This window comes from Dipodomys ordii, unplaced genomic scaffold (genome assembly GCF_000151885.1).
Source record: "Dipodomys ordii isolate 6190 unplaced genomic scaffold, Dord_2.0 Scaffold208, whole genome shotgun sequence".
In the NCBI taxonomy this organism is placed as follows: domain Eukaryota; kingdom Metazoa; phylum Chordata; class Mammalia; order Rodentia; family Heteromyidae; genus Dipodomys; species Dipodomys ordii.
The window spans coordinates 489575-498777 of record NW_012267424.1 but is presented as its reverse complement, the minus strand read 5'-3'; positions in this window follow the sequence as shown (position 1 = coordinate 498777).

The following is a 9203-nucleotide window of genomic DNA, read 5'->3' as shown; positions in this document are numbered from 1 at the left end:
AAAGAAAAAAGCCAGAAGTGGCACTGTGGCTCAAGTGGTAGAGCGCTAGCCTTGAGCTGAAGAGCTGAGGGACAGCGCCCAGGCCCAGAGTTCAGGCCCATGACCAGACCCTCCCCCCAAAAATATTTTCTTAGCTGGGCATTGGTGGTTCATGCCTGTAATTCTATCTCCTTAGGAGGCTGAGGGCTGAGTATCACAGTTCAAAGCCAGCCTGGGCAGGAAAGTCTGAGAGACTCTTATCGCCAATTAACCACCAGAGAACTGGAAGTGGTGCTGTGGCTCAAGTGGTAGAGCACTAGCCTTGAGATGAAGAGCTCAGAGACAGTGCCCAGGCCCAGAGTTCAAGCCCCATGACTGACAATAAACAAACAAACAAACAAATAATAAACATTATTTTCTTGAGGGAAGTTAAGTGATTCCAAGGAACAAGTATGTTCTAACCTACCTAAAATTAACTCTTTGTTCCACATTCACTCTGAAAATTTTTCTTTCCCTTCATTACTCAAGGTGGCTTTTAAAAATTTCATGGGAGAAGATGCACAGCAGATACTTTAACTAAAGTATTGCTGTTTAAGACTTAAAACAGCGCATTGGTCCTTTTTACTAAAAAATAAGCATAGTTAATTCACGTCTTTCTTCATGGTTTAAATGTAGGTAAAAGAGAAATGAGGAAAATAATTAGCCCACTTGAGTTGGGGAATGACCTAAGAAAGCTTGAAAAGATGTTTAAATTTATGTGTAAGTTTCATTATTTTTTGTCACTTCCACATGAAACATTCTTTTGTTCAAATGCGTTTCACCCTAAAATAAATGACATCAAGGATTCAAAACTATTTATACTTGGCATTGTGGAATTATTAGTCCCTTGAAATATCCCTTCATTTATAAACTATTTCTGTTATTGGTGTCAGACAGAGTAACTCTGCAATGGTTGAAAACCTAGAAAATGAGTTGTTCTTATATGATTTCCCCCTCAGACATTTTGGCTGCCTTCTCTTAAGCTTTCACCAAAAATGCTATCCATTTTCACTTCTCCTTCATTCCCATGCTCTCTTGCAAAAACAAAAGGCAGAAGGGAAAATAATTTGACCACACATTCACACCCAACATTAAAACAAGAACATATTTAGCCTACTTAGTTGGCTCATGCTCTTCCCACAAATTGAAAGAATAACTTAGAAAGGTGGAATAAATTATTACACATAAAAACACAGACCTAATTTCCTATATATAGTTTTGGAATGTATATGGTCTTGTAAGATACTGAAATTACTCTTAAAGACTTGTTCTATTTTACTGATTCTTTTTACTACAATGCAATTTTATTAATTGTTCTAGTGCTAATTTAAAAATTTAGTATTTACCTTTTACCATGATTTAAATAGCACCTTACAGTTCAATGGAGGAAGAGCTATTCAACAGTACAGTTATACCTTAAGAGAAACTTACCAGTCACAGTACCATCTAACTTGGGTATTTTTTTATTTGGTCTACATAATTGTCTTTATCTTAACTTTTTTATCACCCAAATTTCCAAGGACCCCATGAGTAAATTTAGATTCTTTCTCTCAGGGTGATTGTTGCCTTTGGAATATCAGGTTTCTATTTGTTTCAACAATGACAAGTGTTCTTATTTTCTTTAGCTTGCTAATGAAAGTATTTAAAAATCTAAAAAAATAGAACTACAAGGAAACAAATGATTTAAGTAGGAAGCTAGCAGTTGGTGGATAATAGATTGTAATAAAATTACAATCCAATGAGATCAGATAGATGATATATCCTAATAATGAGAAAAAATAAATAACTTATCCCAACAAAAGTATGTTCATCCTCTCATTTTTCGAGTAGCACATTAGTATGTGAACTCTGTGTGTGTGTGTGTGTGTGTGTGTGTGTGTATGTGTGTGTGCATGAGTGTGTGTAGTACTGGAGCTTGAACACTGGCATGCCTCCCTTGCTTCAATTTTTCATTAAAGGCTGGTTCTCTACCATTTGAGCCACACCTCAACTTCTAATATTTTGCTGGTGAATTAGAGATCAGAAACGTTTGGATTTGTCTGCCTGGACTGGCTTCAAACTGGAATCTGTAGATCTCAGCTTTCTTAGTAGCTAGACCTACAGGTGCAAACTATGGCTGCCTGGCTTGTGTTGCTCTTTAAAACCATGGGAAGGCTGGGCGCTGGTGGCTCATGCCTATAATCCTATCTACCGAGGAGGCCGAGATCTGAGGATCATGGCTCAAAGCCAACCCCGGGCAAGAAAAGTCCGTGAAACTTTTATCTCTCCCAAACCACTAGAAAACCGGAAATGGTGCTGTGGCTCAAACGGTAGAGCGCTCGCCTTGAGCTGAAATGCTGAGGGACAGTGCCCAAGCCCAGAGTTCAAGCCCCACGACCGACCAAAAAACAAAAACAAACAAATGCAAAAACATGGGAATAAAACTTCAAATGTTCTATTTCAATCATAAGAGGAAATGTGTAAATTTACAGAATTAAGTTTTCTAGTACACTTAAACTTTCAGTTTCTAAATAAAAAATAGCTAATTTTCCATAAAACCACAATAACCTGTTAACACCATTTGAAAATTATTTAAGACAAAAGCCTGTATGTTTAACATTTATCTTCACTAGGATATTCTATGATTTTTAGATCAGTAATTACGGGTATTATGTGGCTTAATAATAGAAGTTCTGCTTGTTGTTTATTTGAGTGACTATTGATATAATAGGCAACATATACTTTGCTCCATTATGTCTTTCAAAGCAAAACTGATTAACAAAACCCAAGCTTCTCCATGTAGTTCCTTTATAAAGATATATATATATATATATATATATATATATATATTTATTTTTGTCGGCTCACACCTACACACTATTGTTGGTGGCTCATGCACAATCCTAGCTACTCAGGAGGCTGAGGTCTGAGGACTACGGTTTGAAGCCAGCCTTGGCAGGAAAGTCTGTGAGACTCTTAAACTCTAAGTAACCATCAAAAAGCCAGAAGTCAAACTGTGCTTCATGTGGTTCATGCACTAACCTTGAGCAAACAAGCCCAGGGACAGCACCCAAGCCCTGAATTCAAACCCCAGGACAACAGACACACAGACAGACACACAGACAGACACACACACACAAACATACTATATGTCTGTGTGCATATAAGTACACATACAGTGTATTATATATGTATATATATGTGTGTGTGTGTGTGTATATATATATATATATATATATATATATATATATATATATATATATATATATATTCTCCATAGGCAAAAAAAAGGATGAAAGCGAAAGCTCCATGTGAAACGTAAAGTCTTGAACTCAGGCTGTAGACGTTGTCCCTGAGCTCTTTTGCTCAAGGCTTAGCACTCTACCACTTTGAACCACAGTTCTATTTCCAGTTTTCTGGTCATTAATGGGTGATAAGAATCTCATGGGCTTTCTTCTCCAGGCTGGCTTTGAGCCATGATCTTCAGATCTCAGCTTCCAAAGTAGCTAAGACTTACAGGTGTGAGCCACCAGCACCCTGGCTGTGATACGTATTTTAAAAGAAAGCCTAAAAGTTACAGACTTCTTAGCAGTAGTAGAGTGTACTACTACTAACAATGAACTCTACCAAAATGTATTCTTGTTGTTATGAGTATATATTAATTGTACAAAGGGATTTCATCATAATATTCCCATTTCAGCTTATCAGGTATTCTGATCATATTCATAGCCCCATCACTCTTGACTTTTGCCCTCCTCCTGACCCCCCCCCCCCGGCTTGGTTCCCTCTCCAAGCATTCTCCTTGTATTCATGCCATTCATTTTTTTAGGTCTAGATTCCACAGACAACAGAAAAAACATTTGGCTTCCTCTGCTTGGCTTGATCCCTTAACCTGATTATTTCCACTTCTATCCATTTCCCCTCAAATGTCTTAGTGGTTGTTTTTCTCCATCCCTTCCTTCTTCTCCCTCCCCTTCCCCTTCACCTCCCTCCATCTCATGCCCCTTCTCCCTCCCTCCCTCCTCCTTCTCCTCCTCTTCCTCCATTTCCTCCTCTCCCGCTTTCTACCCTCTTCCTGTTGCTTCTCCTCTTCCTTTACTATTCTTTGTCTTCCTTCTTCTTTTTTGTGCTAGTACTGAAACTTGAACTCAGGCACACCACTCTTGTTTGACTTTTGTGGTTGTTGTTCTACCACTTGAGCCACACCTCTACTTCGGGCTTTTGGTTGGTTCTTGGTTCATTCTAGGTGTACACTGTGATCCTTGATCTCCATTTTCTGAGTAGCTAGGATCATAGACATGAGCTGCCAGTGCCTGGCAAATTGATTTATTCTTGGTTGTTTTTGAACAACTTCTCCCATCTCCTGCATTGATTTCATTTTAAAAATTCTCATCCATTAAAGAATAACATTCTCCTGAGTTCTTTCTTCAGGACTATTATTTATGAAAGAGCTACTAGTAGAGTTCAGCAGTGACCCATCTATTAATGACTTGAAAATCTGAGTGTGTAAGTCTCCAGTTAGGAACAAAAATAAAGCTCTGATTTAGCAGCCTCATTCCACAATACTGTTTATGACCCCTGAGCACTCAGTGTGCCCCAGAAATGTGAGCCTCAAATTTATCTGTGCTTTAGTAGGTTAGCCCAAGTTTTCATGAATTTGCCAGTAGGTGACAACTCTGAGCAGAAAGTCACATCACTATTAAATTAAACCAGTGGCTTAGTATTTGGGCACTGGGTTCCAAAACTGATGCTCTGTATGCCAGGAAACGAAATTCCCATTATCACGGATGACCCAGCTCTTTTCGAACAGAGCAAGTGCATCAATCAAAGTCGTGGGAATCTTGATCCCGAGGAAGCAAGCAAGCCAGGGGCTGTGGAATAGGTGGCTCTCAGCCCACTGGGAGAGGCTAAGCAGGACAGTACTGGCATCAGACTGCGTCTCTGGGAGTTCCAGGTGTCAGAGTCAAAGAGCACTTTATGTAGGTTGACAGTCCGAGGTCAAAAGCATTTGTGGTCAGACCCTCGCCTCTGCTTCTTCTTCTTAATTGAAACTGTCTTTGCTTTTCTACAAAGGAAAAGGAAAAGAAATGGTTTGTCCTCAAAGTAACTTTTGGAAATATTTACTCAAAGATAAAACTCTGAGAGGAATAGCTATACAACAAAATAATGTGTCTCATAACACAACAAGAATATTTTTAAAAGGAAAATTTCTATTTCTGACATGGACTCATCATTATTTTTTGGTTAATTGATTTTAGTCTATTTGCTCTCAGTAAAAGAACAGCCCTTGCGACTCCTAGCCTTCTTTCCTTTTGCTCTCTTTCCTGTTTTCTCTCTCCCTCTTTTTTTTTTTATCAGTTGTGGGGCTTGAACACTGTCCCTGAGCTCTTTAGCTCAAGGCTAGCATGCTACCACTTGAGCCACAGCACCACTTCTGGCCCTTTTTTCTGTTTATGTGGTACTGAGGAATTGAACCCAGGGTTTCATGCATGCGAGGAAGCACTCTACCGCTGAGCCACCTTCCCAGCCCCAACCTCCCTCTCTCTCTTTTTGGCACACTGTGTTTTATTTGTTTAATTTTTGTGCCATATTGGGGCTTGAGCTCAGGACCCTCATGCTCTTGTGTGGCTTTTTCATGCAAGCTCAACATGCTACCACTTGAGACACACCTCTGTTTCTGGCTTTTTAGTGGTTAACTATAGAGAAGAGCCTATGGACATTTCCTCCTGGAATTGTTTCTAACTTCAATCTTCAGATCTCAGCCTCCCAAGTAGATAAGATTACAGCAGTAAGTCACAACACCTAGCTCACAATAAGCTTTTGAATATTGGAGGCAAGCACTCTACCACTTGAGCCATGTCCCCAGATAGGTTCATTTTAATAAAAGTGACTTTTAGCATCATGACTAAATTTTAGAATTCCTGGAAAATCACAGGAAAGTAATTTTTCTTAACAGGATAAAGTATTTTACTTATAACTTTAAAGCAATAACAATAGTGGGCCAAAATGAAATAGTTTTTAGAAGAAGTTCAATTGACCAAAGAAAGAGCTTGTAAATCATTGTGACAGTGTGTTCATTTCATCTATACTTGCAAGGAACCTACTGACAGATGAATAAGGACAAGGTGAAAAGCAGGATGTGGAGAAACGAAAAAGAAAAACAAAAAAGACTGAGGTCACAACCAGCCTGGGTCCTATTTTTCAGAGGTCCCAAGTGAGATGGTGACAAATCTTTTTTTCCTGGATTCTTTGCCCTTCACGGTCTAATAAATAATGAGCTCAGTATTTGGGGAAAGAATTATTTCATTATTCTAGCTTTCTAAAAATATTTACTTTGGTTACTAGTTGCTATATTTTTTATATTGAAAACACAAAATGTTTTTTGATGTGTCTCTTTATCTAGGACCCTTCGACAGAAACAGCATGACACAGTACCTGCCTGCATCCTGTGATGCCTATGCACATAAATGTATTGTCCTAATACACCTGAACGATAACCACTTTCTCACATTTCACCATTTGATTCTTAAATATATTTATTTTGAGCCAGGTGCCACTGGCTCATACCTGTAATCCTAGCCACTCAGGAGGCTGAGCTCTGAGGATCACAGTTTGAATCCAGCCTAGGCAGGAAAGTCTATGAGATTCTTTATTTTTTTGTCTGTCATGGGGCTTGAACTCTAGGCCTGAATGTTGTCCCTAAGCTCTTCAGCTCAAGGCTAGTGCTCTACCACTTGAGCCACAGCGCCACTTCCGGTTTTCTGGTGGTTTTTTGGATATAAGAGTTTCATGGACTTTCCTGCCCAGGCTGGCTTTGAACCATGATCCTCAGATCTCAGCCTCCTGAGTAGCTAGGATTACAGTTGTGAGCCACCGGCGTCCAGCTTCTGTGAGACTCTTAGCTCCAATAAGCTACCAGAAAGTCTCCAAAGAGCTCTGGCTTAAGTGGTAGACTGCTAGCCTTGAGCTGAAAAGCTCAGGGACAGTGCCCAGGCCCTGACAAAGCCACAGAACTGGTACAAAAATCATGAATTTTGGTTTTTATGCACAGATTTGGGGGGGGGATTAGGGGGTCCTGGGGCTTGAATTCAGAGCCTCAGCACTGTACTGGAGCTTTTTTGTTCAAGACTAGTGTTCTCCCACTTGTAGCTCTTCTTCTGGCTTTTTAGTGATTATCCGGAGGTAAGAGTCTCATGGACTTAACTGTTTGAAATAGCTTTGTATCTCAGATCTCTGCCTCTCAAGTAGTTAGCATTATTGGCATGAGCCACCAGTGCCTGGCTTCAAGCACACATTTCCAACACAAGATACCTTGAAGAATGACTTGGCTTTGCCATGCAAGGCTGGTTCTTTCCCACTTGAGCCACAGCTCCACTTTCAGCTTTTTGGTGGTTAATTGGGGATAAGAAGTTGATGGATTTTCCTTCCTAGCTGACTCCAAACCTCAGCTCTCAGCCTCTTAAGTAACTAGGATTTCGGGGTGAGCCACTGGCACCTGGCTCTTTGCTGATTTGTTATCTCATGCAGAATGATTGCACTTCTCTTCCTAATGAGCAGAGATGATATTATTTTATGTCAAAGAAGAAGTAGCCAAAAGCATAGATTAATGTGGTTGTGTAACAGCTAGGAAATGCCATTGAGTTTCTTAAACACCAAGGCCATGATAACTTTCATCCCAAAGTGAAATAAATTTGATTCAAACCAGACGAATGAGAACAGCTACTGTGCAAATAGCTTCCTTGTTGCTTTTCCAGATAAAAATAAAATTGTGATAAATTGTTATCAGACAACTTTAGAAGCTTTCATCATTTTTCCAGGATAATATTAATTTTTGGAATTTTTAGGATGTCACATTTTCCAGACATAAACCCTAGACGGATAGATGAATAAATAGACACATGAAATAATTTTAAATAGTACAGCCCAGATTTACTTTTGCCTTTTAACCCACATTGTTTTCCCCAAGTACTGCTACTAAAGTACTATACTGTGACAGGTGTAAAGAATCTGGCTTGATTCTTTAGTTCCACTATACTATGGCATATCTAGAAAGAAAGGAAAGAGGAAAGAAAGGATGAGAGAGAGGAAGAAAGAAAGAAGAAAAGAAAGGAGAGTAATACAATTAAGGAAGAAAGGAAAAGATATGAGGGAAAGAAAAAGAAGGAAAGGAGGGAAAGAAAAAGAAAAGAAGGAAATAAGAAAGGAAGATATAATGTAAAGAAAAGAAGAAGAAAAGGAGGGAAGGAAAATTGAATGAAAGGAAAGAAGAAAGAAAACATCAAGAGAAAGAAAAATAAGGAAAAAGAAAGGAAAGAAGGAAGGAAGAAAAGAATAAAGGAAGGAAGGAATAAAGAAGGAAAGAGAGAAAGAAATTTCTCCCATGGAATTTGTTTCAGATCACTATTTCATGGCTATATATTCTTTACTTCAGCTATAAACACATTTAATGAAATTTTCAATGTTTTATTCATCCAGATACCATCACATGTGAGAAGTGGAGCTGCTAGCTCTGTGCTTGGCACACAAAAGCACTCAATAAGCAATTCAGCAATTGCTGAAAAATGGAAGCAGGCTTGCTTGCATTCTAGCTCAGGTCTTGGGTAGCTGAGCCATACTAAACGGGAGTAATGCGGATTTTATGCATTTTAACTAAAAGCAACAATTTACTTTAAAAAGTGTCATGTGCTGGGTGCTGGTGGCTCATGCCTGTAATCCTAGCCAATCAGGAAGCTGTGATCTGAGGATCACGGTTCAAAATCAGCCAGGCAGGAAAGTCTGTGAAATTCTTTTTTTGTTGTTTTTGGTCATGGGGCTTGAACTCTGGGCTTGGCCCCTGTTACTGAGCTCTTCAGCTCAAGGCTTGAGCCAAAGCACCATTTCCAGTTTTCTGGTGGTTAATTGGAGATATGAATCTCTTGGACATCCCTGCCCAGGCTGGCTTTCAACCCTGATCCTCGATCAGATTACAGGTTTGAGCCACTGGCTGTGGCTCTCTGTGAGATTTTTATCTCCACTTAATCAGCAGAAAAACAAGGGAAACCAAGGGACCTATGTGTCTTTGGGCCTGGCTTACTTCACTTAATATGATTTTTTCCAAGTCTTTCCATTTCCTAACAAAAGAGGCAATGCCATTTTTTTCTGACAGAGGCATAGAATTCATACATATATATATATATATATATATATATATATATATATATATATAT